The 23037-nt window shown below is 41.6% G+C and overlaps 1 protein-coding gene across 1 annotated transcript in view; it reads left to right on the top strand.

Annotated features, from left to right (window-relative positions):
* PTCHD1 (patched domain containing 1) overlaps window positions 1–23037 on the top strand; it is a 336092-nt gene that overhangs the window by 205351 nt on the left and 107704 nt on the right. Inside the window, exon 3 of the transcript XR_008318636.1 lies at window positions 18042–21941. The gene's annotated coding sequence lies outside the window, so the exon portion shown is untranslated. The remainder of the gene's footprint in view (window positions 1–18041; window positions 21942–23037) is intronic.

Below are 23037 nucleotides of genomic sequence, written 5' to 3'. Positions count from 1 at the left end.
TTTCTTCCTTCAGCTCTCTTATTTAATGCTATTTAATTAACATCAGCAAGACTGGGCTGCCTTTGAGGCAAACCTGTTATGTTATCTCATCCGCTCCTTCTCTGCCTTTCAAAATATAGTATGAAAGCTCTAAATTGACTTGCCTTTTTGAATTAGCTGTTATGCTTCAGTATATTTGGTCCATTTAGGCTGCATGTTAGAATAGGGATGAGGCACATCCGTCTTGCAAGAAAAGCCCAAAGCTGTTGTCTGTTATTGTTTGTCTGTTATCACCATTATTTTATCATTCGTTTTATAGATATTCAACAAACGCCCTTTTGACATAACGTCACTGAGTGCATCTATCAGTAAGCATATGAATGCAAATGACTAACAAGTTATTCCCACAAATGCATGATGTTTAAGAAATATACAAGAAATACAGTCAAGGGTGTATATATTATGAAGCACGGGTTACAGTTTTAGAGATAAATCCATATTTTACTGTAGTGATGAAAGCTGGATCACAAGGAGATCCTTTGGCTGCTTTGCATAAAGCTGACTTCTGCATTTATTCCCAATTCACTGCAAGCTTAGAGAGTTACGGACAACCAAAGCAAGGATTCCTAAATGGTGTTACATGGGTTTCATGAGATCAAGCCAGGAAATCTCACTTGCATGTTCGAGAAGATTCAGGGAAATAAGAGGGGGCGGGGGGGGGAGATAAAATGCAAACATGCCTTGATTTATTTTAAAGGTTCACGATTTTATAATTTCAGAGCATATAGGTAGATTATGCATCACTAAAACTGTTCTTAAAAACAATTGAATACAACTTAAAGACCACATACCAAATGAGTAAACACTCTTTGAAATGCTTTTCTTACAGCCCAGTCCTATCCATGTTTATTTGGAAGTAAATCCCACTTTATTCAACTGGCTTGCTCCCAAGAAGTGCACACAGGACTGCAAACTTTACATTCCTAAGCATGTTTATTCAGAAATAACTTCAACTATGTTCATTGGGGCTGTCTACCTAGTAAGTTTTGTTAGGATTGCAGCCTTAATCTTCTGAATTAGAAGCCTCTTATTTATAGGCTGCTTTTTGAACTAGAAGGTGTCCACAGCCACATATAACTATATTCAAATGCACACTAAAAATAGCTAAAAACTGAATAACATAAAAATATAAATAGTCACAGAGCTGGCAAAATCCAGAAAATCAGGCAGAAAATTAACAGCATTGAAGCCTTATCTTATCAAGATAGTCTTTATCGTGGGCAGGATCATGTGAGACCTGGCAGTTCTTTATGTCTTCCAGTCCACTACAAACCTTTTAGGGCTCTAAAGGTGATAACCAGCACTTTGCATTGGGCTCAGAGACTAACCAGGAGTTCAAGTATAACTTGAATTGGAGGCTCCCATCAGCAGCCTGCAGCAGCATTCTGTACCAGCTGCAATTTCTGAACACGGTTCAGAAGCAGCCATATGTAGAGCACAGAGCAACTGTCAAACCAGGACATGACCAAGGCACATGTGACAGTGGCCAGGTATGCTTTCTCTAGGAAGCCTCACAGCTCACATATGCCTCTAGTCATAGGAACAAAGCATCACTTCTTCTAAGCTGTGAACATAATATTTATTTATTTATTTGTTTATTTGTTGTTGAATTTCTATACCACCTTTCATTAAAAACAACCCCAAGGCAGTTTACAAAAGTTAAAAACATACAATAAAAATGACAAAATATTAAGCTAAAAATATAAAACAAATCTAATTTGAAAACTATAAAATACAAGCATAAAAACACATAGACACAAGAGTAAAAACACATAGAAGCAGCATAGAAATGGTAATGTAAAAGCCTGGGTAAAAAGCCAAGATTTAAGAAGCTTTCTAAAAACTGTGATGGAGTCTGTAGAGCGAATGACCACTGGGAGAGCATTCCAAAGTCTGGGGGCAGCAACAGAGAAGGCCCTGTCCCAAGTGCACAACAGATGAGCCTCCTTCATTGTAGGCACCCGGAGCAGGGCCCCCTCAGATGACCTTGTCAAGTGGGCAGCAACCCTTGGGATCAGGCGGTCCCTCAGATACCCCAGGCCCCAAACCGTTAAGGGCTTTAAAGGTCAAAACCAGCACCTTGAATTGGACCCAGAAACGAAATGGCAGCCAGTGCAGCTCTTTCAGGATGGGTGTGATGTGCGCCCACTGGGCAGCTCTGGACAAAACCCTAGCTGCCGCATTTTGCACTAGCTGCAGTTTCCGGATATTCTTCAAGGGCAGCCCCACATAGAGCTCGTTACAGTAATCCAGCCATGACGTGACTAAGGCATGGGTAACCGTGGCCAGATCTGCCTTCTCGAAAAAGGGACGCAGCTGGCGCACTAGCCGAAGCCGTGCAAAGGCACCCCTGGCCACCGCCTCCACCTGAGCTTCCAAAAGCAGAGTCGGGTCTAGTAGTATCCCCAAGATATGTACTTGCTCCTTCAAGGGGAGTGCAACCCCATCCAGAACTGGTAAAATCTCCTCATCCCGATCGGCTCTCCTATTGACCAACAGTACCTCCGTCTTGTCAGGATTCAATTTCAGTTTATTAGCCCACATCCAACCCATAACGATCTCCAGCCCCCGATTCAGGACATCCACCACCTCCCTAGGATCAGATGACAAGGAGAGATAGAGCTGAGTGTCATCCGCATATTGCTGACAACTCAGTCCAAATCCCTGGATGATCACTCCCAGCAGTTTCATGTAGATGTTAAACACCATTGGGGACAAGACCGAACCCTGCGGGACCCCACAGGCCAGTGGCCACAGAGCCGAGCAGTAGTCCCCCAGCACCACCTTCTGGACCCTCCGCCCAAGAAAGGACCGGAACCACTGCAACGCAGTACCTCCGATTCCCATACTCAAGAGGCGGCCCAGAAGGATACCATGGTCGATGGTATCGAAAGCCGCCAAGAGGTCCAGCAGAACCAACAGGGACACACTACCCCTGTCTAGTTCCTGGCGTAGGTCATCCACTAGAGCGACCAAGGCAGTCTCAGTCCCATACCTGGGGCAGAAGCCAGATTGAAAAGGGTCCAGATAATCCGTATCATCCAAGACCCTCTGCAGCTGGGACGCCACCACACGCTCTATCTCCCAGTTCTTCTTCCTAGCCCTAGAAACCCTCTGACAGTAACCAAACCTCTTGAAGAGACATTTGCCTAACTGTCCTTTTAATTCCAATGGGTCTACTATGAGTAATTTTCCTCATGTCAACCAGAGTAAATGCGGGGAAAGAATTTCATTATAGTACCTAAAGGAGGGTGGCTCTCTGGGAGCAATATAACCCCAGCTGTGGTAATCCAGATGCTTTCAGGTGGTTAAAAAAAATTATATAGGACGACCTTGGGCAGAAGGCCTAAAGGCCTATGTAACTACCGCCCACAACTTTGGTAAAAGGTACAGGAAAGCATATGGGGCATAAGGGGGTCACTTCTGGCACCATCAAGCCCAGAGGCTTTGAAGAAATGGAGGATTCCGGGGCTGGAGTCACCCTTAGCCCCAAGAAAACAGATTTCCAGGAGATCAATAGAAAAGAGATAACTGGACAGCTGTCCACATGAACTAATGAAAAAGACTGTCACAAACAATCACCAGATAACGGCCAGAGATTGGACGCACCTGTAAGAGCAGAGAGTTACTCTAGCTCCAACTGCCAGCTCTGTCAATAAGCAAATGAGTAGTAAAGCCTCACTTCAAACACAGCCACAACCGCAACTTGAGGTTGAGTTACTCTAGCTCAGGACAGCCAGAATTGGGGAGGGGAGTTTGTGTTTTCTCTAATGACTGCTCAAACATCCATAAGGATGTTGATAACTCTGGGACTAGGCAAGAATCTGTTGGGATAACTGAAGCTTGCCATAATAATATGGTGACAGATTAGTTACTGCCAACATAGTCAGTGCATAAGCTAGAGTGTGCTTTCTATGCTGGCGTATTAGTAAATGTAATTGTGTCAAATGCGCTGAAGTCGCATTACATTGTTTGTTTTTCTTTTGGTCTGCTTTTTCAATCTATTCATGTTAATGGTGCAATCAGAGGATCTCCAATCCAATTTTAACATGGCTGCTGTCAGAAAAGCAAGCTAATGGAGACAGACTATGAAATTGAATTTCTAACCACCTAGGGCACTTTTTAGAGCGGGGGGGGGAGCCTATACTCCATAAAAGATAAGTCACGCAGACCATCTTTCAGCAATCACTGTGAATCATTAAAGTGCTGCTTATGAATTACCATTGGGGCAGCCAATAAAGAATGAGGTTCCAGCTGTCACACTATTTCTTTGTGAGTAATATTATTTTTATATATTTATTTAAATAGTCAGAGGGCAAAACCACAAGGGTCAGCTAAGAATTTGTATTTTATAGAACCAACTGTAGAAAAGAAGGCCTTCCAAGATTTTATCAGGGGAAGAGAAATGGCTTTTATTTTAGTGGATAAAGAAAGGGATAAGATTTCTATGATTTCTCTCCCCAAAATGAAAGGCCACAAGTCTGTTTTGCATTAGTCTGCTCAGTTGGGAGAGAGAGAAAAGTACTAAATCAACAGAGGGGTAGAAAAGAGGGCTGAAAGCATCACAGTACAAATGGGTAAGATACAGCCTGTAAAGTCCAAAATAGCCCATGGGCCATTATCTTCAGGGTGGCTCAATATTTACATAGTAAATGTAAATAAAAACACAAGAAGTGCCCTTCTGGATCAGACTAAAGGCCTATCAAGTCCAGCATCCTGTTTTCCACAGTGACCAGTCAGATGTTCTAGTAAGCCCATAAAAGGGACACAAGGTAATAGTTCCTCCTTGCTGCCTCTGAACATTAAGGTATCACAAGGCCATTTGACTAATATCCACTGAGAGGCCTCCCCTATACACATTCGCCTAATCCCCTTTTAGAGCCATCTAAGCTAGTGGCCGCCACCACATTCTATGGCAGCAAATTCCATAAATTAATTGCATGCTCTGCTTTACTTTTCCCTACTTGTCCTAGATCTCCTGCCAATCAATTTCAATGGATGATCCCGAGTTCTAGTATTATGTGGGAAAGAGAAATAATGTCTCTCTGGTCCCTGTCTCCTCACTGTGCATAATGTTATAAACTTCTGTCTGGGATAAACATAGGATCCCTGGATGCATATATGTCTTCACACTTGATGTGTTGAATGCAGAGAGAAAAATTGTACAAGCAGTAATCACATTTGTCACATAAAGTGGGAACTTGCCCACAGATCACATTTTTGCTACAGGGAACTGGGTCAGAGTCTAGAATGCTCTAAGGTCCCACCGCCCCCCACAAATATCACGAAGCGGGAGCAGATGGCAAAAGCAAGGAAGGAAAGATATGAGCTAAGTGATGAACAATGGCCCATTTCTTCACCTTCCTAAATGCACAAGTTTTTTTTAGTTGCATTTTTCCAACAGCAGCATCTTTGGAGAACCTTAGCATTCATTTCAAAATTATCTTGCCATTATGACATTAGCAATGAAGATGAAAATATGATGCCATTGTGTCTGAAAGGTTCAAAAAACCAAGGATAAATGGAAAGATAACTTTATTCAATTTCTAAATCCAATAATTTCTAACATGATCTCAGAAGCCTTACTCTGAACATACAGGAAGATTTAGCAACTTGCTTTGAATGCCAGAGTACACCCAAGCATGGAATAGGGAGAAGTAATAAAGGGCAATACATCAGACCTTTTGAAGACTCAGTTTTCTCCAGTGAATGCCCCCACATATCTGGATATGACTAGAAGGATGCATTTCCACACAGAGGATTGACTGTCTGTTTTAGAAATGTACCTCGGCAAGCAGGATCTGAAACACAGGTCAGGTCAGAATTTGTTCCTAAGAGTAAAAGGCCCACAAGATACAGTGGCTTCATTTGCATGGAACTGGAGTTGAAGGGGCCAGAGGTTTCTGGACTGTTACATCTGAATGCAGTACAGCCCCTCAGAACTCCGGTTGCACACAGAGAGAGACCAGTATTCCCTCTGCCCAGATGTTGTTGATTATAGCTCCCTAAACCACCAGTTGCAATGGATTTTGCTTGGGGATTATGGGAGTTGTAGTCAACATCTGGGAACCCCTGTTAGAGGGAACACGGAGAGTGACCTGAAGTTCCGCTCTCCAAATTCCACGTCAGGTGGGCACTTCCTGTTACTTCTGGCCAAAGAGGACACGGAGTGGCAGGGAGATATGCTGCCGCCCCAACTGACACTTTAAAAATGGAGCACCAGCAGAGGAAACGTGGTGAGGAAGTAAAGGCACCTCCCCCACCCTTAAAGGTATGCCCCTCTGCTTTCAAGCCCCCCCACCCCCACCCCCTGCCAGTTCTATGCACATCCCTAGACTGGCTCCCAGCTACTGACATGCTTGCTAGATTAACCACACTCGATGGCCCTGCAGCCCAAACACCTTTGGCTCCATTCTGTCTAGCAACTGCATATGTCACCCTCACATACATGCCCCACATCTACAGCACCTTCCACACTTCCTCCTCTAAAAGCCACAACACAACATACCATGGCCAGCAATGCATAGGCAGCAGCCATACACTTCACTGACAGATGCCAGCTGGTGTTATGTTCTCACCCAAACAAACATTATAGAAATAATCTACATGGAGGCAGGATGCTCAAACACACTTCACTAGTCTGCATCAGTAGGTAACTGATTTACATAAACAGCTGCCTGCCTTTATACACACTCAGTGTTACAGCAACTTTACTCATGAGTAGTCATCAAACTTAGCGCACAAGTAGTACTAATACAATCACTACATCTCCACCAACACTACCACCCCCGTTTTTTAAAAAACAATTTTACAAAGCGTTTTTAAAAAGTATTCATCTATTTCAAATCTGATGGGCTAGCTGATCATTTTCCCCCTTGATATCACCACCAGTATCAACAATATTCTGCCCTGCTTTCCTACTAGTCTCTAAAATTTTAATTTTTAAAATTAAGGAGCCTACTAGTCTTTGTTACTATGGCATCACTAACAGTTTGTTGTTCTTCCCTTCCTGTTGCATCTGTCATCTGTCCATAATGTATTGATATTCCTTTACAAGTTTGTAAATCCCTTCTATTGCTTCTACAAATTGTATCATCATTTGTTTTTACTTCATAGGAACTTGGTGCATTGTGTATTTTAATTACTTGTGTAGGTTTCCACAGACCATCTTGTTGGATATCAACCTTCTCTCCCACTTTCAAAGGGGGTAGGACTTCTGGCACCATACTGCATTTGTACCCAACAAACTTATATATCGAAATAAATCACATGGAGGCAGGAAACCAAGACTGGAGTTGTCCCAGATTCCCCAGAGTCCCTACATTTGCCTAACCCTTACTAACTGAGCAAAGAGACACCTTTAAAAGTGGTGATTCTCTTATAGTTAGCAGGGGGAGAGCAACTGTCCCTATCCAGCCCAAGCACAGCATTCCTCTATTGGTTGTTGCTAGTAACTGCCTTTATGTTTCTTTTTAGATTGTGAGCCCTTTGGGGACAGGGGACCATCTTATTTACATATTTTTCTATGGAAACCGCTTTGAGAACTTTGGTTGAAGAGCGGTATATAAATATCTGTAGTCGTCGTCGTCGTCGTCCAACCCCAGAGATTAGGCAGGGCTGGCTGATTGCACAGTCCACTTGTTTGTTCAGTCCTTGACAGCCCCTTTCCATCCTGCCTGGCTCCACCCCCTCCCTGCCAGAGTTAGCTACAGGCCAGCCTGGTCATGATCTGGCAGTGATCCCTGTGGCAGTGACGGGTTAAGGACTGTGTCACTCACTTGGGCAACTTCTCCTCCCTGGATGGGCTGAGCATTGCAAAAGCACTCCAGAATTCACTGGGGATGACCAAGAGCACTCAAAACTGTTGGGGTCGCACACTCTGCATTTGGGGTCGATGGGACTCGGAGGTCCCAACATGAAGGCAGGGCAAGGAAAGCTGGGAGAGCATCCAGGTCCTTGCAGGCCATCCTATGGAGGGGTGGAGTCAGGTGTGGGGACCTTCTGCTGAGTCCACAAGCATGTTCATGTACAGGGAACAGCTGAAGAACCGAGGAGGGATTCTGGTTATTTGCTCCACCATACTCCCAGTGATCGTGAGAACTGACCCCCAAATAAACAATTTGGAAGTCATTAAATAAGTAGTACAATGTAGATGTGTTAATGGGGTGAGTAAAATCCACTGAGTGCACACAAATCTCATCAAAACTATATCAGTCACATAATCATCTAATAAACATTCCCCAAGAGTCTCTCTGTTGGACAAATTGGTCAGCCTTGCTTTAAAGCCCAAAATAAGTTTGCAAGAGCTATACATTCTTTCTTCCAAAATCAGAATATTCTGCATTCCAGAAAGGAAATATGTGAACAAAAGTGCAATGGAGAATGGGTATTTTCACAGCAGATGGGAAACTTCTAGTTAGCATTCCTAGAGCCATTTTTATTACATTTCATTAGCATTATTTTCCTTTTATTTGGCTCTTGCTTTTGACTGCAGCCCTTTCCATTGTGAATGTTAACTGCTTCATTGCAGACTGAGGACTATAAACCATAATTTCTTGAACAAACTGTAGGTAAACCAGGGCATTTGCTGGTGATTTGCGGTAAGACCTCGGTGCTTTTGATGCTCTCTTCATAAATTAATAGAGATGCAATGGGAGTAGTTCTAAGCAGAATGAAGGAAGCCTATTTTCCACTTCTTTTAACATGGTGGCTTTTACCTAGGACCCCCTCCCATGTACTGACAATTTGGTTTGTATCCAACTGTCAGTACAGAAGGATGTTGCCTATACTTTGACTGGTGGCCATCTCGAACCAACATGGCAGATTGGCAAACAAACAAACAAACAAACAAACAAACAAAAACACAGATTACCCCCATTAGAATCTCCTCACATATGCTGTCAATTTGTATGTATCTGACTGTCAGCACGTGGGATGTTGTTTTTCAATCATTCATCAACAGGAAAGTTATTGCTCAATTTTCCCTGCACTCTTTTATGATCTGGTGACATTCCTGGGGTGAATGATTATTACAAATATGTGTAAACAAGAGTATACACATGGGTGCATGAAGGGGTTTTGTCTATGCTTTGAATGGCCACCATCTTGAAACAAAATAGTAGATTGGCAACAACAATAATACCCATTTGGGTCCCCTAGGACTCCTTCCCATGTACTATCAATTTTAATTTATATTGAACTGTAAAAGCAAAAGTTATTAGAGGGATATATATACCAACATGGTAATATGATAAGCCTTCTTCCCTTGGAATAGGCTAAAACCCCCAAAACGAAAGAATTCATGGTAATTATCCCTATTTTAAAAATAATTCATTTTATTTTAATGCATACAATACAGCTTTAAAAATATCAAATCTAAGCTCCCATAGGTGCATTCTTATTTACACATATTGGTAAGAGTCACTCACTCCAGGGATGTCATGAAATCACAAATGAGTGCGGGAACAACTGAGCGATAACCTGCCTAGTGAGGCATGATCCACTTTGCAAAGAGGTACAAGAGCCCTGTTCCATTTTATGTGTTAATTGCATGCTGAATAAGACTAAAAGATGTGAACACTCCACATTCATCATCCATAGGTGTTAACTTTAGAGCCTTTGCTCTGCTGTCAGCATCTCAATTGCCTTTTTAAAACAATGGTCTGGAACCTCACCTTTGGCAAATGGGTGCATAGTCCAGCTCAGCAGGAACGTGAAAAACGGCCACTCTGCTCCCATCTATATATGCCAGGGGTGTGCATGAATCAAAATCTGCTGTTCAATTCAAGGTTTAATCGAATTGCAGTCACACACACACACACACACACACACACACATTGATTCATCAAAAGCAGCTGGCTTGGCTGGCTGCCTCAGTGAATCAACCCCAAACCACCCGAATATTTATATACTACTTTTCAACAAAAGTTCTCAAAGTGAGATAAGCAATAGTCCATGGTAACTCAGAGGACTTCATAGCTGAGCATGGATTTGACCTGACCTCTCCATACTCCAGCTCACATGCATGAGACATACATATACACAGAAATATACTGAGTAAGGAAATAGATGTGATCTTTATATACTAACAACATATTTATTATTATTATTATTATTATTATTACATTTATATCCCGCTGTTCCTCCAAGGAGCCCAGAGCAGTGTACTACATACTTGAGTTTCTCGTCACAACAACCCTGTGAAGTAGGTTAGGCTGAGAGAGAAGTGACTGGCCCAGAGTCACCCAGCTAATTTCATGGCTGAATGGGGATTTGAACTCGGGTCTCCCCGGTCCTAGTCCAGCACTCTAACCACTACACCACACTGGCTCTCATTCAGGTGGCCGAGTGCCCATCAGAGTTGAACCAAAATGGGGCCAAGCCAAAATAAGGTAGCAGTTTCTGTAAATTTGGGGGACTCTCTTGGTATGCAGAAGTAAAGAAATTTATTAAACTAAATAAAAAAACTAAAATCCAAATACCTTGAGAATTGATAAGGACTGAGAATGCTCAGTGGCTCCAAGAACCATGAAACATTTGAAGGTGTCTACTGGAGGGAGGGAAGCAGCAGAACACCATGGGGAGGGGGAGGGGCTGGAAGGGAATTGGGATATTTGAGCTTCTGCCAATTTATAGTATCCCGGAGACAGGCATTTAGGTTGGAGAGATGCAACATTTTGTTGCAGGTCCCACTTATTATATTTGAAAGGTAAATAGATAGTACCCATCTGCCCTTGTCACCATATGTCCTCGATTTCTTCTTAAATGCTTGTCTTCCAAACCATGGTTGCTAGTTGGTCCCAAAGTTCTTTTACTGTTTCATGAACCTTCCTTCAAGGTCTTATGTTTTAGATTGTTAATGTGTTGCCTCGCTTTAATATCCTTTTCCAGATTCTCTTCTTTTGCATTATTTACCACCTCTTTTCCATCATTTGCCACATTTCATATTGTCAGCCTCCCTCTTTCCAATCCCCTCATCCCACTGCACTGTCATCTCTGCGTGTTCCTAATTAGATTTGTAAGGTCTCTAGGAACAGGAGATGTCATTATGTGTTTTGTAAAACATTGTGTGCCTCTGTTAAGCAATACAATGAATAAATAATAGGAATCTTTATATTCTCTGAAAGTTAAAATTAGGGCCGCTAGCCATTTCGATATTTTCAGCCAATTAATAGTCTTGCTTTAAAGTAATTGATTAGATCAGTTATATGTATATACATTTTAATGTAATCAAAAGTAGCTTTCTTAAAATATTGGCTAGGATCTAAGGAACTGTGAGTGGGAAAAGAACATGTATTAGTGCTGTTGCATGAATTCTTGCACAAGCATTTGCAGAAAAGAGCTGGTCTTGTGGTAGCAAGCATGACTTGTCCCCTTAGCTAAGCAGGGTTTGCCCTGGTTGCATATGAATGGGAGACTAGAAATGTGAGCACTGTAAGATATTCCTCAGGGGATGGAGCCATTCTGGAAAGAGCAGAAGGTTCCAAGTTCCCTCCCTGGCATCTTCAAGATAAAGCTGAGATAGATTCCTGCCTGAAACCCTGGAGAAGCTGCTGCCAGTCTGTGTAGGCAATACTGAGCTAGATGGATGGACCTATGGTCTGACTTAGTATATGGAGCTTCTTTGTAAGACTTCTCACAGTACAGAGCCACAATGTACTATGGGCTGCATTAAAGTTTGAGAAAGATCTTGAGGACAATGTAGGCAAACAGAAGGACTTATCTGGATTTGGGGTCAGTGCTGTCAAGCAACACTCTTCTGCTAAATCAGAGACAGCCCTTCCATGAGCAAAACTAGGGATTAGACAAAGAGGGAGGCCTTCAGCTACTAACAAGTAGAAGTGTGGTGTTAGGACATTCTTCCAATTGTTTCTGTAAGTGGGGTGTGCAGATTTGTTCGTTTCATTAGGGTATTCAATTACAACATTCTCTTTAGTAGCCTTTGGAGGGCCCACTTCCCAACTTGCACATGAAACCCCAAGGTTAGAGGACTACCTGCCCTAACAACTCACCAGTAGTGAGAGAGATATGATTATTTGCATATGAAGGAAGAATAGAGAAACCTCCTCCCAGCCTTTGGCTTCTCCATCTCTCTGGCCTCTGTAGAATCCAAAGTAAAGAGTTGTGGCATGCAAGGACAAGGCAGTGGAGTAGAATCAGGAATATCAATGCCTTATTGAAATAGATATTATGTACAGAGAGGCAAGAGCAATATGCTTTCAGTGCTCTTGCTGCTGGTTGTTTGTTATCCCCACCTCTACACCTGGACTGGAATAAAATAACTAAAGCACCATTCAAAAGCTGGCCTGGATCAAGGAACAGATTAACCAAAAAACCTCCTGCTACCACCGTCTTCGCCCCAAGGGTTTGCAATCTAGAAATACACTAGAGTTAACCCCTGCTAACTGATCAAGGAGACACCTTTGGTAGCAAGTACCCAATTCATCCCAGCACAACATCCCTCGCAGTGGCTGTTGCTGATATCTCCCTTCTATTTCTTTTTAGAGTGGTGAGTCCCTTTGGGACAAGGAACCATCTTCTCATTCCTTTTGCTAAATAAAACACTTTGAACGTTTGTAAATACAACCATGTGGTCCATCCAACACAGCCAGATACCACACCATTATGTTAGATGTGATGACATCACTGAGCATAGGTGTAATGACTTGCAATTCAAACATGGATGAAATAAGCTGGTGGGTGGGGAACGAAAAATGATCACAGAAGGGTGTTTTCCTTTTTTTAATGTAACAAAATGGAAATCCATAACAACATGGATATGAGGCTTGAGTCTGATAAGTACCTCGATGGGAAACTGCCTGGGAACAATTTGTATGCTGCTTTCCATTCCATAATGGAATAAAGCTGGAATATAAGCACAACAGGTAAATAAATAAAAATACATAACTTCCATTCAGCTCTTTTCTGGACATAGAGATTCCTTCCTTATGGTTAACAATAATTGATAAACCCATCCTCAATGCATTTGTGCAATCCCAAAAAGTCATTTATGCTAGTAGTCATCACAAGATGCTATGGAAATGAATTCCATATTTATGTGTTGCCTCAAAGTAGTACTTCATTTTTCTTATCCTGAGCCTATTATCAGTCAATTTCACTTGATGATTCCAAGTTCTAGTACTGAGAGACAGAAAGAAAGGACAATTTTTCCTCTACAGAACTCAGGATTTTATAAACCTCTATCATCACCAACCCGTAAGCCATCTTCCCCACACAAACAAAAAAGCTCCAACTACTTATATACATTAAAAAGAAACTCCCCCAATCATTGTTGTAGCCCTTTGTCCTTCCTTTAATGTCCTTCTTGAGAAGCAGAACCAAAACAGCACACAGTATTCTAAAAGCGGACACCAAAAAGGTTTATGTGAGGGGTTTTATTTTCAGTCCCTTTCTTAAGGTTTGCCAGCATTGAATATACTGTACCTTATCCATTGTCACTCAAATTTAGTTCCTAACAGTATTGTGAAAGATCCAGATTTAAATGGCATTGAAGCTGATTTCAGCTGAGCACTGTCACATCTTCCGTTATCTGTGGTTCTAATTACCAAAGGAAACTCCTTTGTGAAACTCCACTCTTTTTTTGTTGCAATATCCATCACTTTGATTACATACACTGAATCTCAGTAGTCATCCAACTTTCTGATTATTCAAGTGCTTTTTAAAGGTAAAATGTGCCGTCAGGTCGTTTTCGACTGCTGGCGCCCACAGAGCCCTGTGGTTTTCTTTGGTAGAATACTGGAGGGGTTTACCATTGCCTCCTTCCACGCAGTATGAGATGATGCCTTTCAGCATCTTCATATATTGCTGCTGCCTGATATAGTCGCAGCAGGGATTCGAACTGGCAACCTTCTGCTTGTTAGTCAAGCATTTCCCTACCACCTAAGGAGGTAGGAGCTTTTTACAACTTGGAATTATGTAATTCTGAATAAAGTGTAATCTGCAGCACTGCCAAATACTCTATTTACTCCATTCTCAGAGGTGCTCTTACCCCTGGACTTTGGGGTCAAAGTCCAGGGCCTCCACATTTCCTCCCCCCCCCAAAAAAAAAATTGCTTTAGTCTTTCCTGGGTGGTGTGGTTTGTGCCCTCAAGGTACAAAAATGATGCCTAACTTGAAGCAGGGGGGCCTCCAAAGGTCTTTAGGTCCAGGCTCCAAAATTACCTAGGTGCTCCACTGCCCATTCTACAAACAAGTTTAAAAGCAACAGTCCCAATACAGATTCTTGTAGGTACCCACAGTTTATTTCCTTTTATTGTAAAAACTGTTTATTCCTGTTCCTGGTTTATTCTGCTTAAATGAGTTATCATGATATAAACAAATCTATCCTCTTATTCCACCATAGCTACATTTCTTTGGAAGCCTTTTGCAAAGGACTTTGTCCAAAGCTTTATGATCTTCCAAGTCTCTAGTACTGTATCTACAGAATCACCCACCTAAATGCTTGTTGACTTTCTCAAGGATCTCTGGAAGGGAGGCAAAACAAAGCTTTCCTTTGTAGTAGCTGTGCTGATCTTCACCAGCACAGCTTGTCTTCTATATGTTGATCAATTCTAACTTTAATGGTGCTTTCTATCAATATACCTGGAGAAGAGGATACATTACAATTTCCTGGAGCCTTTAAAAAATTGATGTTAACATTGGCTATCTTCCAATCCTCCAGTTAGGAGGCTGATTTTAGCAGTAAATCACATACTTTAGTTAAAAGAGCATCAACTTGAAATTTGAGTTAAGAACTCTTGTGGGAATGCCATCCTGCTCCAAGGAGTTGCTACTTTTTAATTTCTCATCATATTCATTGACTCCTCTGTTTATGACTCTTCAGATACTGTGCCAAAAGAAGCTTAGTTCTACTGTATATAATCCTCCAATATCAGTTTTAACCAGTTTGAGAATCTTGCATGTAGAATGATCCCTAGTAATGCACTAGAGTTAAAAGGGCTTCACATTCAAATCCTATCAATATTATGGAAAATTGAAATGACACTGATTTAAACTGAGTATTGTCAACATCAGTCATCTGTAGATCTTAATTGCTATGAGGAAAGCCACAGTAATTTCAACCTGAAATACAAAATATCTGTTCATTGGCATATCAAGGACCTAGCAGGATGCTGGGGCTGAGAAAGACAAGGAGCAACATTCAAGCAAGGAAGAAAGGAAGCACCACAAAAGAATCAAGTAGCAATTTTACAAGAGATAAAGTAATCATAGAAATCCAGAGTCACAAGTTAGATAGCACATTCACATGGTGGCAACCTAAAACCTTCACATGCTGAAGGGAGGGCACCAAATGCCACCCCACACACAAAATTCTGCACATAGCCCTCTCTACTGCCACAGAGGAGGAGGTAATCACCCATCTTGGTGCACACTCTCCTGCATCTCCCTCCTGGTCTGATTATGAAAAGGGGGGCAGCAGAGCAGAATAGAAAATGCCAAAATAGCAGTATAGAGGCATGGGAGGATGCATGCTAAGTCCAGTTGTTGTGGGTGCCGTCGCTGCCAAAAGAGAGAGGAGGAGGAGAGTTTTGGAGCAGCTCTTTGCTGAGACACCAGTCAGTCACTCTCTACAGATGCTATTTTAAAAGACACTGTACACAAGTACAAGCATCCAAAGTGAGTCAGAAGTCCTGCCCTGGTGTGTCACTCACTTCTTGCTTGACCATGTTGCTCTGCACTGTTTGTTTGAAGAGGCAAATCCTGCGACCATGGTAGTGGGCATTTCCGTGATCGGGATGCTGAGTTTTGTCCCATCCTATACTTTGCCCTCTCCACAAGTGATACAAACATTTACTATCATTCTCATTACATCATTTACAATCAAGAACAGGAAACAGAGCAGACCACTGTACTTTTGGGGTTCACAAAGTAAATGAACAGTATGAAAGGACAGGCAGTAGTTGTCTTAAGTCTAGAAGATGTAAATAAAATAATGTCAACAATCTGATTCAAAGTTTAACCTACACCCATGTTCCTGCTTTCCATCTAAATGCTATGTGCTGGTGGAAAATTCCAGGCCAATACTGCAGGGTTTTCTTTGGATGAAAGTGCACTGGAGACTTACAGGTCTTTGTAATATTTGCTTTATTTACAAATGTACAAGCAGAACTTAGTGAAGGCAAATACACTCTTAAAAGCAGAAATCAAAGCCCACTCAGTTCCACAGAAAGCAACTTGTATATCTTCCTCCAAGGCCACACTTCAGTTTCCAGACAGAAAATTCACACTCCAATTGTAAAATGCTTTTTTGCTGTCTCTGCCTACTCTCTTCAGTTGCAGAGGAGTCACCTTCAAGCACTGGTGGGTCTCTCATTCCAACAAGAAAGATCAACAGCTATCAGGAGACCATCTTCTCTCATTATCTTAGCTCCCATTGATAAAACATTAACTGACCTTCTTTCCATCTCAAGATGGAAGGTGAAAGTGCACTCTATAGAAACTTTCCCAATACTTACTGTTCTTCATCCACATAGCCCCTTGCTTCGTTTAAGCCTAATGTGGACTTAGATTTCTTCCCTGATATGGTGATTCTCTTCCATGAACAGTGGGGAACCTGCATGCACAAAACAATGCTCCACATGTGAATGCTTCTACGAGATTCCACTGCATGCAGAAAAGAAGAGAAAACCTACTTCTCTGTGCTCTGCATGCAGAAATCTGTATGTGGGAAAAGAAGGAATCTCCTGTGGATTGGTGGTGCAGATCTGCTTTCACCTATACAATGTGCTATAATATGTGATACAGTGCAGATATACCTAGCCACATCTTAAAGTATGAGTTCCTCTTAAAGTACTGTGCCCAGAACTAGTTGTATGCAGCAACCTACTTGCACATAAGCATGTCTAGAAGAAGCCTTTATTGCCCTAAACTTACCTGAACTACAGCTAAAACCAACAAATGGCTTCATTCCTAAAAGCAAGTGCCCTAGAATAAGGTTTCCCAATCAGTGTGCCACAGCACACTGGTGTGCCATGGGACACTGCCCAGTGTGCCATGCTGACTCTTGCTCTCAGTCAGCTCCAAAATTAGAAAGTTTAAACTGTTTTTTTAGCTGACTGGCTCCATAATCCACGAGGAAATATGTGTCCCTCCTGGTGCATAAGACAGTGATTCAGCTCCAAAAGCAGAGAGTTTGACCACCCCGCTTTTGGAGCTGACTCTCTCCCTTATGCACCGAGAGAGACACATTCTTCCTAGTGCTTTATGGGGTGATTCAGCTTCAGGAGAGACCCAAGTGATAGCTACGAATAAAAATAGAGAGGAGGACGCAAGAGAAAATAAATTATCATGCGGCAGCTTTGCCATCATACCAAAAAAGTGTTGGAGGAGGATAGGGTGCCTCAATTTTTTTTAAATTGTGCCTCAGAATTTAAAGAGTTGGGAAACACAGCCCTAGAACATTTTAGAAGTGTGTGCTGGTGTTGGGTTAATCATCAACTGCATATTCAGCAAACTCATGTTGTTTTTACTTAAAGTACAATATTAATTTAACTAATAAATTCCATACAGTAGCAAGCCATTTAAATGCATTCTAAAATGGTAATCCTGACAGTTATCTTTTTCGAAGAAGAAAAACATTCCCATGACTGCCTCTTTCACATTTTCCACCCCCATATGCAAGCCCTGAATGTTAACAGGAAATTTATGGAGATAAATTAACATATTGATACAGTGGATAATGAGAATTAACTACGAATTAATTATGAAAATTGATATACTAAGGTTATCTGGTGCTGAACATTAGAGCTAGCAATTCAGAAACTGATTGGCTATTAGACCTCTGTTGAATGGGTGCAAGGAATTGCCTAATGAGGAAACAGCTTTTCTTGTGCAAGGGGCAAATGAAGTGCCATTCAAATCAGTGGGCGTTTTGTGAATGGCTTTAATAGGCATTAGATCTGACATTCAATATGTTGCATTTTAATTTGCTGAGACAAATTTATGTTTGCATACTTGGTGACAATGGTTTCATTTGTTTACAGAAGAGGCTCCCAGCATCTTATTGTTGGAAGAACCCTTGGGATGGACTGACAGATGGATCCATGATGTCTATAGGAACAAATATGGAACAGACCTGCTGTTGTCTCTGGGTTTTTTTCTACCTGTCTCATCCTCTGTATGAGTTCTATTTACTTTTCCTTTGCCATTCTGTACATTTTTCCTTGTCCCATCTACCCCTTCTCCCTGCCACCTTTCTCAATTTAAAAAGTGATAATTCAGTGTTCAGATATCTATTATTATGTATCTTGGGAATGAGCACCATTAAATTAGTAGAATTTACTTCTGCGTAGACATACTTAGGCTTATGCTAAACACTAGTTGCTTATGTTCAAAGCAGAATAGGGGGGTTTTAACAATCTACTGGCTCTGATCATATTCTGAAGAACTACAATTATACATGTTTAACATGTTTTAGCACTTTACTAATACACTATTCAGTTGAGTGAGCCTCTGAAGAATTTGATGCTTAGACATGATTGCATTAGCACACTATGCCTTTTTCAAAGAAGATCATAAAATGAAGTACAGTATAAGGATGCAATCCTAATCATTCTAATAATACATTCATACAACTCCTTCAGCATGTGAGGACTATCATTCAGCACATGCAGAGGTGGCCACGTGACCATTCAGATAATAAACTGGCTTTCAATCCATGTAATGATCTGGTCAAAGTATGGACTTTTCAGTGGTGTATCAACCTCAGCTCAGTTTGCCCATGTGCAGATTTGGTTATGTAAGGCCTCAGTACAGATACAATTAACTAGACCATTCATCCTGGATCACTGAAAGTACCAAGTAGATAATTTTTCCTCTGTTTCACTCCTCTTATCACAGTGGCTCACAGTTATATCTATGCTGCAAATTATTTTCACTTTTCTATCAATTTAATGCCCATGACTTCTGTTCAAAGAGTAATAGGAATTGTAGTTTGGTGAGAGAGATCCTTACATCCCTGAACAGAAGAACAGTTTCCATTCTGAAAAGACAGAATGGGTGTTAAAACCAATGGTCTGTAGCATAGGTACACCCCTGAAGCATTGGTACATTTTGGATCTCCTGGATAGTGCAGGAAATTCCAGCCATAACCATTCAGGCATACATGAGTGATGCAGTTGGGATGGGGCATCCTTTGGATCATCATTTGCAGAAATCTATTCACATGGCTACACTGGCACATCCATAAGCATAACCCCACATTATAAAAACCAATCCAAGTGAACAGATGCAAAGCAACTGCAAAACAGGACCTTACTTAAAAAGAAATTTAACACCAAGTAAATGTGGTTCAAATCACATTGTACACATTGGCATGCCTGTATAAGAGCAACATCTGCAGCAATAAGATAGTATTGTGGATGAGTAACTTAGCATAAACAGCATATGTTAGCATATGTTACTGGAATAGCATTGGCACTGCAAATAGTACAGTTTGAAGCACCTATTGAGAAGACAAGGCTCAGGCCATAGAAAGCAGCAAACCTTTGTTTTCTTTCCTAAAGAAGAAAGCAAGCAAGCAAATAAATAAATCAAGGGGGGGAAAGGACAAGGTAAGTGTGTTAGGGCAAATCATAGGAAGTTGCCTTATACCAGATCAGACCATTGGTCCATCTAGCTCAGGATTGTCTACACAGACTGGCAGTGGCTTCTCCAAAGTTGCAGGCAGGAGTCTCTCTCAGCACTATCTTGGAGATGCCAGGGAGGAAACTTGGAACCTTCTGTATGCAAACATACAGATGCTCTTCCCAGAGCTGCCCCATCCCCTAAGGGAAATATCTTACAGTGGTCAAATGTAGTCTCCCATTCAAATGCAAACCAGGGTGGGTTCTGCTTAGCACAGGAGACAATGTATGCTTGCTACCACAAGACTGTCAAGCCTCCCATAGATCAGCTCTCTTCTCAGCCTAGAAAAAACCCTAGTCTTTACTAGGGCTTGATTTCTGTCTGGCTAGGGGTTTGTTTTTGACAAGGCAGATTCAGTTTCAGTTGTGCCTAAAGAGGCAGTGTATGGGGATTGGCTGTAGGTGAATCACACAGCTTGTGGGAGGGGCCATATTCCTGAGATGGCTCAGTTTGGAAGCAGCTCTTGAGAAGACAAGGCTCAGACCAGGGAAACATTGCTACCCAGCACTTTGTTAACAGGAGTTTCCTAACAGATATCAAAGGAGTTGTATATGGAGTTTAGTATGGAAGTGTGCACGGAGGCACAGAACTGGTCCCCCTTTATCACAAAGGAGACACCCAGCATAAGAAGGTGAGTACTATCCCACTTTTGTAATTTTCTTGGAGAGAGCTTGACACCTTTAATTAGCTGACAACTGCAGCTAAGACCTAGCTTTCAAATAAACAAGCTTTATACATTCTAAGTAGCCAATAAACTAGTTAGGAAGGCAGAATGCCAGCAGGGGAGTGACACTGAGTGTTGCATGTCTGACTATCTGCCTGAGGGGCAGAAGTCCTGGGTGTGCACTCAGTACAAAAAGCTCCTGGCTCTCAGGGGAAAGGTTTTTTCCCTTGAAACCAAGATGGCTGACCTGGAAAAGCTCACGGAAGCCGAGTGGCAGAGCCTCTCAGGGATGTAACAGAGGCATCCCACTCCCAGGCTGACAGCTCCTCTGCTGCCATGGAGAATAAAGGACTCAGGGAAGGAGGACATCAGTCTGAGGAGGAGAATGCTCCCTTTGAAGCGAACACCTTCCTTGGGTGATGCAACTATATCCTCCCACACCCTAGTAGTGGGTGCTTCTGTCATTGGGGGCATAGAGGGATGGGTTTGTGACCCTCATGTAGACTGCATGGTGACTTGCCTGCCTGGTGCGAATGTTGTGGACATCACACAGTGACTAGATAGGCTGATAGGTACTGCTAGGTAGGAGTTAGCTGTCGTGGTGCATGTCACACCAACAATGTTGGGAAATGCACTTGGGAGGTCGTGGAAGCCAAATTTAGGCTGCTAGGCAGCATATTGAAGTCCAGGACCCCCAGAATAGCATTCTCTGAAATGTTACCTGTTCCATGTGCAGGGCCAGCAAGACAGGTAGAGCTGAGGGGTCTCAATGTGTGGATAAGACGGTGGTGCCGGGATGAGGGGTTTAGATTTGTTAGGCACAGGGATACATTTTGGAGCAAGCAAAGCCTGTACAAAAGAGAAAGGCTCTACTTGAATCAAGACAGAACCAGACTGCTGGTACTTAAAATAAAAAATTCCAATACCGCAAACCTCCAAGCCAAGATGGACAAGCTAGAGTGCTTGGTTGCTAATGAACACATAGATATGGTGGGCATAACAGAAACCTGGTAGAATGGTGAGAACCAGACTTCCTTCAGAAAATGAAAGTCCTGCTCAAATGAAGATAACAGAAAGGAACATACATTCTGACAAAAGAAATGCAAAATGCAGAAAACACTGAACAAAGCACTGTTAAAAACATAATTAGACAAGTCTGCTTTAGGATGTTGACATTTGCAGCAGAAATGTCAAAGTTCAGTGTTATGCTAGAAAGTATTATTCATTCCACCAATCTTTCCTTGAGTCAAGTAAAATGTACCCCTATCCAAAAAACATAGGCATGTGTTCGGAACAAATTCCTATTAAATAAGGCTGAAAGGCAACTAAGAGTTCTGGTAATTTAGATTTGATTCTGACTCTGTAGCAATCCTGTAGCTGTAGAATTTCTGCCTGGACATTTACAATATTGGTAGCATTTGGGGGGGTCACTGTACTATATTGGTAATCATTTTGGGAATCTTGCAGAGGTACAAGAAGCAGAGATTCATCAGGAATGTCTCTAGCAAGTGATTGGGAAAGCTGCACCTGTTGAATTTCCACCAAGGTAGTTCCCTCACCAGCCCAATATCAAGATAAAAGGCCAAGACAAAGTGTGAGTGCATGAAAGTCCTTACTGCTTACATGGTACAGAATTAAGGTGACCATTTGTAATTTTCATGCTTTTTAGAGCACAAGTGAAAATAGTAAGCACCTTCACTATCATCTTAAACTGAACACTTTTTCATATTTTAATGTCCTCCTTTTATGAAAAAGCATTAAATTGTAAGCATGGGTGTGCTAAATTTTAACCTCTATAATTTTATAGCACTTTGAAGTTTAAGCAACCTCATTTATAGTCTCTAGTTAAACATGCACAAGATTGTGTTCCGTAGTTTACTCTATTACTGTCAGAATGAAAGCAGGCCAGTTCCACTAATCTCTACAAATATTCATTGTATTCATATTAGAAAATTGAGACTAGAGAAATTCACGAAGACCAGGTGCTATTAGTCAAATTAGCTAAAGGGAACCTTCATGTTAAAAGGTAGCATACCTCTCAACATCTAACTCTAGGGCATACAGTAGGAAGAACGTTACAATAAACATGAAATGTATTCTACTCTATCTTCACAATTTTCCAAATGGGTTCTCAGAATAAATTAAAAGTGACTCAGACTCAAGAGGGCAAAAGCACTCTGGGCAGCATCCAAACTAAGTTAGTCATGACAAACTCCCACTGAAATTAATGAGACTTAAGTTATTCAAGACTAACTTGTCTCACTGATTTCAAAGGTACTTAGTCAAGACTAACTAGTCTGGATGCTGCCTGATATCAGCATTAGTACCGTAATTTTTAGAACAGTCTTGCAGTGCCGTGCCGTTCACTGAGGAATCAGCACTCATTCATTCATAATGAACATCTACTTTATATATTCCTCACTGCAGAAGGAAAACAGATAAGCAATTAAAAAATATTGGGTAAGAGGAATAGTTCCAGGTGCACTGCAGACAGATATCAAGGTCAACAACATACATTCACAGCTTTTCAGAAGTAATTGTAATACCTCCACACTGATCTTAGGTTGCTAAGTATATGATCTTTAACAAACAATTCATTTTTTTTAAAAAAAAAGTTGTGGCATGTTTAATCACACTTTTTTGTATCTCTCCCTTTGCTTCCCTGCTGTTTATAACAAAGCAGTACATTT

This window comes from Hemicordylus capensis, chromosome 3, assembly GCF_027244095.1.
Source record: "Hemicordylus capensis ecotype Gifberg chromosome 3, rHemCap1.1.pri, whole genome shotgun sequence".
NCBI lineage: Eukaryota > Metazoa > Chordata > Lepidosauria > Squamata > Cordylidae > Hemicordylus > Hemicordylus capensis.
Note: the sequence above shows the minus strand (reverse complement) of the source record. Positions and strands in the feature narration are given on the sequence as shown.